Consider the following 13,378-nt stretch of genomic DNA (forward strand, 5'->3'; position numbering starts at 1 on the left):
CACCATAGCATGAAACAGATCATGGGGCACCCCTGTAGGTGAAATACTATTAAGTACTATGAAATAAGAAAAACAAAACCATGAGATTTCACAGAAGAGCATCCAATCTCAGCTGCTGATCACTTTTGAAGCTTATCTAACCAGCCACCTGTCCTGCTCTCTTTCTTTCAGTTCAAGGTCTTTTGTAGGTCACCTAAGACCACAGTGAAGTGCAATTACTGATGTGTTATTGCAGTCTCCCTAGAGGACAGAAGTGCAGTGCAGGCAGGGCTGTACCACCACCATGTTCTTCCCTGGTGCTGCAGCTTCACCACCTCTTGGATGCAGAGCCCAGGAAAAGTTGTCTGAGAAGCCCAGAACCAGAGAAGCTATAGTACCGTAATCATCAAAGGTCTGAAAAAAAAGCCTTGCACAAACCATGAGATTTAGTAGGTCTGGCCAGGTTTTGTTCAATTTGCTTGAATTACTGTGTTCTGTGAATAACTGTCTGGGAATGGTTAAATATGGTTTCCCATACCATAGTATCCTTGGTAAAAGTCACCAAGGGAAGGAAAAAAAAAGGATGAAAAATCAAATGGCTTGCTTACCTTATCTAAACTTGCCATAAACCACTAAACAGATTCATTTAAAAAGCATAAATAAAGGAGGATAATTCAACTTCCTTGAAAATCATCATCCCTCTCTTCAGACAGTCTGTCAGCACCAGCTGGTCTCTAGATAACAATCTCTTTGCTCTGTCCAGGATCTATTTTTCAGGTTGCTTGGCTGGGTTAGCTTGCATGTTCCATCACCATCCCTCCTACTCATTCATCTCCGTCTCAGACACAAAAGAGAACAGATAGAAGTGACATTTTCTTAAGCTTTAGCAGAGGAAGAAAGGAAACACATGACTGCTATCCAGCTGCTCAAGTTGTGCAGCAGCTTCAGTACCTGAGCTCTGGGCAAGTCCATGAACATGTCAGACAATCAGAAGAGAGAACACATTGATACCTCTGCGGAACAGAATCAAGAACTACTATATGGTGACCCTAGACATAGCCCTAAGCAAGCATTATTGGCCTAATTTACACTGCACCAAGGTATCACGCTCCAGGCCCAACCCAGCCAGAGCTCCATCCCTGCTCTCCTCTTGCTTTGAGGCAGGAAGGTTGTTCCAGTAGACCCCCATGCACCAAGCAGGAACAGGCAGCACAGAGTTCAAGACCAGTTTCTTGCTCAGCTATATACGAGCAAAAACTACACAGATCTATACATTGGATTGAACATTTGGCACCTAATGCTGGATAAAGTAGCCCAAGGCTTAAGAGGAGGTTCCTTAAGGACCACACACATCAAGTCAGAAGGCAGCACTGCAAGTCTCTAACTGCCTTTTAGGTTTGCTGTCCTGCAGTGAGTTAAGAGGTGGATTTGTTCCTTTAAAAACTAAAGATCACACTGTCCAAAATCTTTTTCCAAATACTGTGCTCCAGAGCCTGGAAACTTCTAGATTATCTAAACTTGGGATTTATTCCACTGGCTTCTCTGTGGGTGCATGCATGTGTTTAATACACATATTAGATTTTAAATAGATTGCTTTTAACTAATCACATCAAGTGGCATTTTTGCAATGTAAATATTTGCTTTGTTCTTTCAACACACTTTCAATTACACTGAAAATTTCAGGGAAATAAAATTACAGCAGGCCGAATGTTAAAAGATAGGGAGGGAGAAGAACTAGAAACTAAGCTTCAAAGGGAATTCTACACTTTGATTTTAGTTTGCGTATTCCAAATGCTCACATTTTGCTACACAGATGTCAAACCAGGAGGTAGGTAATAAAACAGGTTCCTTTAAGACTAAAAAAAAATGCATTTTAAATGATCAAATCAAACCATATTCCAAGTGTGACAGAAGTAAATGATGTATTACTAGTTCTTCCCTGAACCTCATTGAACCATCTCTTTCCATCGTAGCAGGGGTCTGTCAGCTATGCAGGTCCTTGCCAAAAATAAAGAATGGCAGCATTCCCCATCTGCTGATGAGTCCAATCTAAGGAAAGACAAAACGCTGATTTTATTTAACTCTGTTCCAATTATTGTCAGGCAATACAAACAGTCATCATGACACACAGCCAGGTTTATTCATGTACCCGGCAAGCCAGGCCAGGCATAATAAAGAGATTACACACTCCGTTTGGAATACAAGCAACTTGGAATGGCTTTTATTAAAACTTAAAGCATGGGAAATACTGGGTAGTAGATTTAGGTATCACACAATCAGAAATACGTTTGGCTCAAAACCACAACACATGGCATCTTTAGCGAATGAGGGCAACTATTATTACAGCATAACAGGCCTGCCTTTCTCTCCTTGCCAAAAGAAAAGCTTGGAATAGCACAGAGCACATGGCACTTTAAACTTAGAAGAGAGAGCCTGGCAAGAGCTTTACAGAATATGAAGGGAAAAAAAGAAAAAAGGAGCTTTGTAAAGTATCTGTCCCCTTGAAAGACAGTTGCTCATAAAACATCACCAGTCTCTGTACTGAAGCGACCTTGGAAGAGAAAAGGCTCTCAACATCAAGAAACAGGACAGAAGGGGCAACAGTAGGGCTCTGCTTGATTTCTAGGGTTCTCCTGCTTCTTGCTGGCATTAACTTCTCTACCGGGCACAATAAGAGACCTGGGGAGACCGCTCAGGGCAAAGAGGTTGCTGATGTGCTGAGAGCACGTACTACCACATCAGCCAGTTCTGCCTCATCGTTTCCCTCTGCTACTCCCTCTCTATTTGTGCCCATCTGTTGTATTCTTTCTGCTAAACACTCTGGGCTGGACCATCTGCCCACCCTGAGGTTCCACAGGTGGCATACAATGTGGCCCTGACTCACAGGTAGGATCCCAAGGCACAACCTACGTAACAGCTAAGGATACGGAATTCAAAAAGTGAAAGCCTGAGATTACGAATGTAAGTCAGCCATCTCAGATGTTTACAAGTTACTTTAATCTAACCAGTCACAGTAGAACATTTTCTTGTGTAATAAGTTTCTTGCTTGTTTATTAAAAAAACCCTTCACGTGCACATAGATGTTACAACTTCTGTGGGAGAAAACATCAGTTTAAGGAAAGACCTGTAAAATAAAGGTTTCTGAGGTTTTTTTGACCCACGTCAGTGAGAGTTCACTTGTTTTGACAGGGTGGTAATCTGTGCCATGGATGCAGGAACAAACAAGGGCAGGAGGCTCTCAGCAACTACAGGGAAAAAAAAAAAAGTATCTCTGCTTGATGTAATGCTGACTGATTTTACTTCAAAGCAACCTCATATGGCATAGGAGGATGAGATGCCCAGCAACCACACAATGAGGAAGGCAGCAAGATTCTCTTTGGGGTCCAATCAAATGGATTAAAAATCTGCTGATATACAAACTACTACTCCTCCACGCAGTTCACATTCCTAACTTAACACTACTTGTAGTTTCCTCAGTAACATGTCAGTCTGTTCATTCTTCTTATTTACAACGTTCTGTCCTGTGTCTGTGTATCAAGGTGTGCAACAACGACCTTTTTACAGTCAGCAGTTGATAGCAACCTTACTCTGAATAAATCCATAACAAGACAGATGAAGTGTCTAGACAGATTTAATCCAGGCAGTAAGTATTCCATAAGGCAACAGGGTCAGACTTTAACAGGGCTGCAGCTGGGGCACAACAAAGATCAAAGAGGGCTACACAGTGATTAAATTCCCTTAACCCAACCAGAAGGTGTCCAGCCTGCACCCAGTCTTTCATGGACTACAACCACTCAAGGAATCTGCCACTTTTTTGTCACCAGTAGTTAAAGGAAGCGTTTTCACCTGTAGACCTCAGTGTGTGTTACAAAAGTGGGCATGCAACCTGGGGAAAAGAGGCTGGACAAGTAACCTGAGGTTAAAGATGAAGCTGAGAGGCACGGTGAGGCTTACAAAAAGCACTGGAGCTCTGCGACTTTAGGAACATTCTCTCGCCTTACGCACACGTGCCTGCCGTCCCAGCAAGATGGCAAGCGATAGCAACACTGCCTTCAACAGTTTGACATAGCTGCAGCTCTTAAGACGTTTTTCTCAGCCTGCTACAGCAGTCAGGATGCAACATGGGTCTCAGCTGTGGAATATGTGTTTGCTGCAATAACTGAGGCATATAACAGTTTCAAATTTAAAATCTGGTTTAAGCTGGAATATAACGTAAGTTACAGCAGATATTACAAATAGGAAAAGGCTGGAGGGCTGATTTAGATTAGCGTATTCTTGAGATAGAGTATTAAAAAAAAAAGGGCAAACAAGATGAAAAAAAGTCAGACAAGATGTTATTTGTATCACAGAATCCTTTGGGTTGGAAGGGACCTTAAAGACCACCTAATTCCAACACCCCTGCATGGGCAGGGACACCTTTCACAAGACCAGGTGGCCCTGAACACTGCCAGGGATGGGGCATCCACAACTTCTCTAGGCAACCTGTTCCAGCATCTCACCACCCTCATAGTGAAGAATTTCTTCCTTATATCTAATGTAAATTACCCTCTTTCAGTGTAAAACCACTACCCCTCCTCCTATCACTATACTCCCTGATAAAAGAGTCCCTCTCCAGCCTTCTTGTAGGCCCCCTTTAAGTACTGGAAGGCTGCAATAAGGTCTCCCCAAAGCCTTTCTTCTCTAAAGCTAAACAACACCAACCATCTCAGCCTGTCCTCACAGGGGAGATGCTCTGGCCCCTTGATCATCTTCACGGCCCTTCTCTGGACATGCTGGAGGAAGTCCACATCCATCTTAAGGTGGAGGCCTCAGACCTGAATGCAGTACTTCAGGTGGAGTCTCATGAGAGCAGAGTAGAGGGGGAGAATCACTTCCCTTGACCTGCTGGTCACACTTCTTTCGATGTGGCCTGGGATAAAACTGGCTTTTTGGGCTGTTAGCACATATTGCTGGCCCATACTCAGGTTTTCACCCACCAGTACCCCCAGGTCTTTCGCCACAGTGCTGCTCTCAATCCATCCACCCCCCAGCCTGTATCCATGTTTAGGATTGCCCCAACCCAGGTGCAGGACCTTGCACTTGGCCTTGTTGAACTTCATGGTGTTCACATGGGCCCACTTCTTGAGTTTGTGTCCAGGTCCCTCGTCTCAGCTTGGTGTCACCTGCAAACCTGCTCAGAGTACAACTTAATCCCACTGTCCACATCCCTGAAGATGCTGAATAATACTGGTCCCAGTACAAACCCCTGAGGGGCACCACTCATCACTGTTCTCCACGCAAACATCGAGCCACTGACCACAATTCTTTCAGTGTGACCATCCAGCCAATTCCATATCCACCAAGTGGTTCACCAAGAAATCCATGTCTCTCCCTTTTAGAGACAAGAATGTTGTGCAGGACAGTATCAAATGCTTTGCACAAGTCCAGAGAGCTTACATCAATTGCCCTTCCCTCAGCCAACACCGTAACCCTGTCATAGAAGGCCACCAAACTGGTCAGGCCTGATTTGCCCTTAGTGAAGCCATGCTGGCTGTCACCGGTCACCTCTCTGTTCTCCATGTGCCTTAACACAGTTTCCAGGAGGATCTGCTCCACGGTCTTGCCAGGCACAGAGGTGAGACTGACCAGCCTGTATTTCCCTAGGTCTTCCTGTTTTCCCTTTTTAAAAATGAGGGATATCTTTCCCCTTTTCCAGTCACAGGGAACTTCACCAGACTGCTTTCAAACAGGATGGACAGTAGCTTAGCAACTCCATGCTAAGTTCCATGCAGGTTTGGGTCTGGGCAGATCTTTCAGTTCTTGGGAAGTCAGTGTGGGTGTAGGTGTCCACACAGGTGTTGTTCACCTCACTCCTCCACTCTGCTGCAGACCATGCCAGCATGGGGCTGATCACCTCAGTGAGTATCACAGTAGAGAGCAGAATTTCATTCAAAAACATTATCCAAGGTGGAATTGTATAACATCAGAGTTTTTATTTTATCAACCACCATATCTGACCACAGTCCTAGGCAGGTTGTGAGATCTTCGGGGTTTGGCTTTGTGCACTAAAAAAAACAATAAAACACCATAACACAGGCTGCAGCCAGGAGAGATCAGAACTCAGCAACTCCTGGGTCCTAGCTCTGGGCATATCTGTTTCGGTTGGAGGGTATTTGTAATTCTCAAATGTGCACTGGAACAGAGATGTGAAACATCCTGAAAAATCTGGTAGGATTAAGAGCTCCAAATTTCCAGAAGAATGAATTTCACCCTAATTTCTCATTCTTAGGAATTATCTTTCCAAGCAGCTAAGTAATGACTGTATCTGATTACAATTCAATTTAATAAAAACCCTGCAGAATACCCACACATACTTGGAACAGAAAAGGGAAATGCAGTTATCTGAAATTCTCCATTCATTCAGAGCACAACGCTGCTGAAACCTGGGCTTCAATGTCTCTCACCAGTGCTCACAAGATGGTGTTGTAATTGATGCCAAAAATTCAGCAGCTTTATCATATGCAATTTTTTCCTACTGACAAAGTATTCCACGGAGCTGTATTTCAATTCTGATTCCATATGTCACTTCAATTTCTGATCAGAGCTTGAACATAAAAAAAATTATAGCCTGCCTCAATGGGCCAATAAAAAAAGGATCATTTCTTTTTACATATCAACATTTATTAGTTTCAATCATTTCAGAAATATAATCATTATAGTCCCTTTTACTGAGAACAGCTACTCCCCACACACACTCATCCTGGAGGCTCCTCCATACAGATGCTCTTTTTTCTTTTATTTCTGGGGGTGGCATGTTGTTCCCCAGCAAAATCTGCTATCATGCATAATGAAAAGAAAAATTAAAAAGGGTTGCGGGGTTTTTTTCTTATTCCCAAAACCCTGGCTCTTTAATATTACTATTATTTCCTACCCTCTCCCCCATTAAAATGAACTTTAACTAAAAAGTCAAAGGCAGGGAAATTTGAAGTCAGAAGGAACGACGGGGTTGACTATCCTGAACTCTGTATTTCACAGGCCTTTCAGTTTCTGTCGGGGCCAGCTGTGTTTAACCAGAGCATGCTCACAGCTGGCTACGGCACGTAGTCCAGCAGCATACAAGGCCCTAGCTGGAAACCATCAATACTTAGATTAATCTTGGTTTTCAGAATCACTGATCATATCTGTTTGTTTTATGCTCTTTCAGACTCTTCCCAAAGAAATTGATCCATCCTTACTACTGAAAACCCAAGATAGAGAGGATGCTGTTTTCAAAGAGACTTTTACAAATCCCATCGATACTGGAATAAAACCAGAAAAAACAAGGCAGCTTTATTGATTTACACATTAAAATAACATCTGCTTTTTGTGCATGTGTAGTCTCCCATGAGTGATAACTGGACTTTTAAAGAGAATCTAATATTGAACCTGTAAGTATTATCCATCAGTTCTCCTCCCCCTTCTCATAACAGCCACAAAAGATTATAGAGATAACATGCCTAATTAGAGTAGAATGATGTAAAAATCATTGCCTGGACTGAAACATGTGGTACAAACAAGAAATGATCTCTAGTCAACAAGAAGCTCAGTTAAATCAAACCTGGGATCTTTGTGTGTCTGGATACAGAACTGGAAGGTGGACATTTGTATGGCTTCTGCAACACATGAAACTTCTTAGTGAAAATCTTATTCTCACTAAAGACATTTGGACCAATTCTATTACTTCCACTAAAACATTTGATCATTTTCACTCAAAATTCATGTTCTTGTAATTCAAGCAACCTCAGCTCAAAAGAATTTTATCTCAGCATAGACTAATCCAAGTATTGCATGAGACGGAACAAAACCAAAACATGTTCCCATTTTCCAAGGGTAACTGTCCAGCTTCATGAGTTAGAGCAGAAACATTTAAGGATCATACTTAAGCTAGACCTAAGTTTCTATGCAAAGTAAAGCTAAGTTAACTGCAGTCTCACTTCATGTACTGCTGTTATCTCCAAAATTCACATCCTCTGCAGGACATATTTGCTAACAACCCATCATCCATAAAATCTGGAGTAAATACTGAACACTGAAATAAACTGCATGTGCTATATACATCACCCCAATCAACACCACTCATAGACAGAAAACAATTTCATAAAATAAACCAAGGATTCTGGGGTTAGGGCTTTTTTTTTTTTGTTTTGGTGGGTTTTGTTTGCTTGTTTGTTTTGGGGGGTGGTGGTTTGTTTGTTTAAATACAGGATCAATGCAGGATTCTGAGGACTTTGTTCAAGGCAGACAGAACAATATGAATCAACTGAGCTGAAAAATCATAAAGTGAAAAAATGCCTCATTAGTGGTCCCACAAGCATAGCTCTGCCCCGGCACAGAGCTGCCACAGAAGACCAGCAGCACCCAAGACTGCTTCCAGAAACGGGTCACCCAGCTTGAGCTCCCACCCCTAGTTTAGAGGAAAAGCCCCACAACCACCTTACTCTGCACAATTTTGTCCATGCCACAGTCACAAACTCGGGCACCTCCTGACTCACAGCAGGTATGGCATGGAGGACTGACCTGCCACACACAAGGAGATGCATTACCTGTCTGTGCACCATGGCAGACAGACCCATGCAAACAGGATGAAGGCAGTGGCTGTCAGGTTCCTGAACCCCAAGCATGGAGAGACTACATTTCACATACCACAGGTCCTATGCAATTTTAATTAACACTGCCTTTATTTAATAGGAGATATGGTACAACTATACCAACGCATAGCGGACTAAGACACACAAATCTTATTTACAACCTTGTCTATCTCATGGCAGCCGCCCTGCCAAACACCCTCCTGCAATAACGCCCGAAGCGCTGCCTGCTCTGTGAAGGCCACGTGTGTACAGGCAGCTCCTTTCTCTGCTCTCAGCAGGCTTTATATTGGTTTGTGTCTCAGCTTAAGTAGAGCAGCATTTTGTTTTTCCGACAGTCCTTGCATTGTCGTCACACAGCAGGTGCTTCCACATCACTACACAAGCAGTGACGAAGCCACTGCAAGGCTAGAAAAGCTGCTGCCCCAGCAGATTACTGCAATGTTTTGTAACGTATCTGCAGCAAACAGGATTACAATGAAATCGTGGTGTTTTCATTTCCTTGCAGGTTCATGAGCAGGCCTATGACCACAATTTAATTTAAAAAATCAACAAGCTAAAGACCCTTGCCTTCTGACTCCTGCCATTCTCTTAGGAGCTGTGGCCTAAGGAAAGAAAATTACTGATAAATTCCCCTCTCTCGTTGCCTCAGTGCCGCCCTCTTAAATGAAATTTTGCCACTGGCTTAAATGGTGGCAGAATTGGTACCAAGGAAGTAGCTTTTCTTTTGAAACCATAGTGTTTAAGGATGGTTGGCATGACGTAACATAAGGTCACAAAAGGAAACAGGCAGTTTGTTTTATTTACATGTGTGCATATACATAGATAGTTTTCACACATACACTACAGATGTGTAGTCCCCTTCTAGATCAGTTTAAGTTAGACTTGAATTTACAGAAGATCATCTCTGTTCAGGACAGTATTTAAACTCATAGCTTTACACTTCAGCAAAAGTCCCTGATGACTTAAAAAAAATAAAAATAAAAATTAAAGTTAATCTTCAGCCAGCAAGAAGAAACTGAAGATATGATTGCTGAAGCCTCCTCTCCAACAAAGAAAAGGAATGAAACATGAACAAAGAACGAAAACCTGTTAGTATTATTTGAACTTCTAATTTTCCTATGAAGGTTACCAGAGAGCATGATGCCTCCTACAGACCCGAGTAGGGACAGATGATCTCTGCTAGCTCTGCAGTCTCTCAGCTTTTCTAACTGACTTAAGCGACTCAGAAGCAAGAGCAGTGCTGTCAAATGCAAGTTTACTTACTGCTAAACTCAGCCAACAAATTGCTTGTTTTTGACAGATGTTTCTGTTTAAAGCCACTAGGAACCGTATGGATCATTCCACCTCACCAGTCTCAAGAGCCAGCCCAGCAACTCTGAGAGCCAGAAATTTGCTAGGAACAACAACAAAAAAAGAACCCTAATTAGATCAATAGACAAAATTTGGATCAAGATTAGAGGATCTGACATGACAACGGGATTAGACTATTAACAAGACATAACAAGGTTTGGCTATTTATCATTTCACAATCAGTTTTCACAGTACAAGGAGGAAGCACTGGCAAATCAGCATGAAAAATGTAGACACGAGAATATCCTTGTTTCAGTTTAGCGTGTGGTCCCTTTTGATGCCAAGCTCTATAGAACCAAACAGTCTATTCTTTGAGAAAAAAAACACTGCAACAGCAAAAGGAAGAAAGAATTAGAGGTAAACCAGTGGACATAAAAATAACAAAATCCTTAGAGCCAGATACTGGTAGTTGCAGGTGTACAAAAAAGCTAAAAACTAAATAAATCATTGCAAACACCACAGTTTGGAGCTCTCCATGTGGAAAAGCTAGTGCAGATAAATGTCTGGGTAGACTTTGCAATGACATTGTCATTTTTGTCTTCTCTACCTCTGTTCCAACCAAGTACTTAAAAAATGAGGTTGAAAAACAACAATAAAAAAACCCACCATTGTTGCTTCCCCCTCTTGACAGCTTGCCTGAGGGACTGAACAGGGTTTAAGGGGGGTGACTAAGTCAAATGAACCTCAGCTTTATGCCAAACTAGAAAACAGCAATGTCAACAGAGCTAACCACCACACACCATGGTTGGATGAACTAAGCTCCATTTCCTACCAGCTGGCTGCCTTCGCACAGCTCCCAAGGGATGCTCTGCTCTGACTACTGATGGGTCAGAAGATGTCTAGGTGGTATTTAGGCCAAGCAGAAAATGCCCCTGCCCCGCCCCGCCCCCAACAGTCCTTTTGTCTTATTTCTCTTCAGATACTCCGCACCTTCACCTTCTGCTCCCACATCTGGGAAGCCAAGCTTGGAAACAAACCAAGTAATCATGCTTCTTCAGCAGAAGGAGCCTCTGCACATTGCTTACCTGCTCACTGCCTCTTGTGTCACAAACAAAGCCACTTGAGTCTGCCTGGAGGAAGCTTGTTTCCTCCAAACATTCTCTCCTTGCTCATCTGGGGAACAGAGATGCAGACAATGCACTGCCTGCTTTACACACAACAAAACCATCTGGTCCCATCCCAGTGCAAACCCAAGCTGGTTTTAGGAAGTATGTTATCACCAGTTTATTTCTATTCCTAGCATCAGCCACAGAGACATGGTCAGATATGACAACATGGTTTTAAAGAAAGGAAATTAAGTCACAGAGCACTGCAGAAAAAAATTACAGATAGTGACATGTGGAGCTACGTCTCTACAGCACCAACAAGAAAAAAAAAAATGTCCCACATGTGGCTCCTCACTCTCTGCCTGCTAGGTGTCTTTTGCTTTGTATTTTAATTGCAAATTGAATTTTAGAGCAACTTTTTGCTCTAAAAGTGCACAGCATCGAGTATGCTGGAAGTCCCAGTGCACATCTGGAGAGGCTAGTAACTTAACTTACCGGCAGTAAGTTAAAATCCATTACCAGCACAAGGTACCTTGAGAAAGGCCTCCTCACACCCAGGCTGTGCTGCTAATCCTGCCAGTGATGCGTTTCCCAAAGCCTGCACACGTGATCCTGAAGGCAGAAGCAATCTCAACGTACTTGTCATCCTCCAACTCAAGAAGCTTAAGAAAGATTACAGGAGTATTTACAGTGTGTCACTAACCAAACTGCAACACCAAGCAAAGTAATTAAGTAATGATACACTACAAAATATAAATATTTCTGGGATCTTGAACTACATATCACCGTCTGTATTAAGAAGAAAAAATGTTCACAGCACAAGGAACTGCAACTTTGATCGCCTGGATTTAAAAGCTTATTTCAAGCATAGCTGATGTCAATTAATGAGGGTGTGTGCTCCACCCCAAGGTATAACTGTCTAACAGGATGGACACAGTAGCCAACTACGGAAGGTTTGGGCTGGAGATAATACAAGTGGCACAGCAATAAGGGAGAGACAAAAGATGAGGTTTTCCCCTCAAACTGCTTCATCACATCCTCAACTTTAAATGCATTACTAAAGATAAAGGACTTAACATCTGCGTCAGCGCTGAAAGCAATAAAAGGATACATTACAGCAGCAATGTAAGTACATTTACTCTTAAGTACACTGTTAAATCCTTCCACACATGTTTAAAAAAAATTCTTTGTCCGTTTACGTATGGGGTTTTTTGATACAATTAGCTTGTTACCTGGAGCTCTGGTGGTCCTGATATTAAAAGAATCTAGATACACATCAGTTCTCACTTAAGTTCTGCATTTAAAAACAGAAACAGATAAAAAATAAATCCTTCCAGTCAAGCCTATCTCTTCATAAATCCTATTAACAAGAGATATTCAGAGGTAATTAAAACAAGGCACCAGCATCTCTCCTTTCCTCAGTGACTTTTGATCTTATGCATCATCATGACCATGGAGTAGCATCCCTGTCAGTGCTAGCACCTATAAATACCATTTTTCTTTGTCTTTCAAGTAAATAATGCCTTTTGGCTTTTTTTAAAGGAAGTGTGTGCACATGAAATGAACAGGAGAGAGGAGGGAAACTATGAGAAAGGAGCAGCTCTTAATAATAGCTTTTTAAAAATATATTCTCTCCAAGCCCATGGCAACTACAACATTTCAACAGGGCACAGAAAAAACAAGTTCTGTGAGTGCCTGAGCTATGAAAAAAAATGGGGTTTTCGGGGGGTGAAAGTGCCTGAAAAGGGCAGAGCTCACACTACCACCTTTCCTTATGGAGTGGATTAGCAGGAGGGTCTTTTCTTCCCTGCTCAGCTATAGGAACCTGATAGTTTTAACTCCCCTCCTGTTCTGCTACATTTGGTGGAAGCTGGCCATTGGGATTCAAAATTGCCAGCAGGCAGGAAAAGTAGGCAGACAGCTATACAGTCACACATCCAGCACTGGCACAGCACCTTCATCTCCTTAGGAAAGCCAACAAAAACTCAATCATAGGGAACGTGTCGGAGATGTCCTAGACAGCATTTTTCAGATACATCTGGGCCATTTACATGGTTCTGTACAAAAGGACCAAGCTGTGCTGCTCAGCTGTTATGCACAAATGGTACCGAGTCCTTCTGTAGGACCCACAGAACCAACTGTCTACACAGGCTTCAAATCAGATCTCCTACAGTTCAAAACTCGGCTTTCTAAGAAATTCAGCATTTGAAGTCTGCAAACCCACTCCACATCTACTGTAGCAGAAGATAAGGCAGACCATTACAACCTGTAAAAGGTTCCTCATATTCAAGTATAAGCAGTTAAGAGTGGTAAACAAAATTAAACTAAGTTAATATGTGTAACTAACAAAAACTTCTACAGAGCTAAAATATTCCAATTACATCCCAACACCAAAGC

General features: G+C 42.3%; 1 long non-coding RNA gene across 3 annotated transcripts in view; it reads right to left on the reverse strand.

The window, feature by feature from the left end:
* The window catches only part of LOC114016009 (uncharacterized), a 41,755-nt gene extending 30,659 nt beyond the window's left edge, over positions 1-11,096 (reverse strand). For all 3 annotated transcript variants that reach the window (XR_008730627.1, XR_008730628.1, XR_008730626.1), the window contains exons 1-2: positions 10,961-11,096; positions 9,849-9,978 (exon numbers count right to left, since the gene is read on the reverse strand). This is a non-coding gene — a long non-coding RNA (uncharacterized LOC114016009). The remainder of the gene's footprint in view (positions 1-9,848; positions 9,979-10,960) is intronic.
* Positions 11,097-13,378: the final 2,282 nt, after the last annotated feature.

Source organism: Falco cherrug, chromosome 1 (assembly GCF_023634085.1).
Source record: "Falco cherrug isolate bFalChe1 chromosome 1, bFalChe1.pri, whole genome shotgun sequence".
In the NCBI taxonomy this organism is placed as follows: domain Eukaryota; kingdom Metazoa; phylum Chordata; class Aves; order Falconiformes; family Falconidae; genus Falco; species Falco cherrug.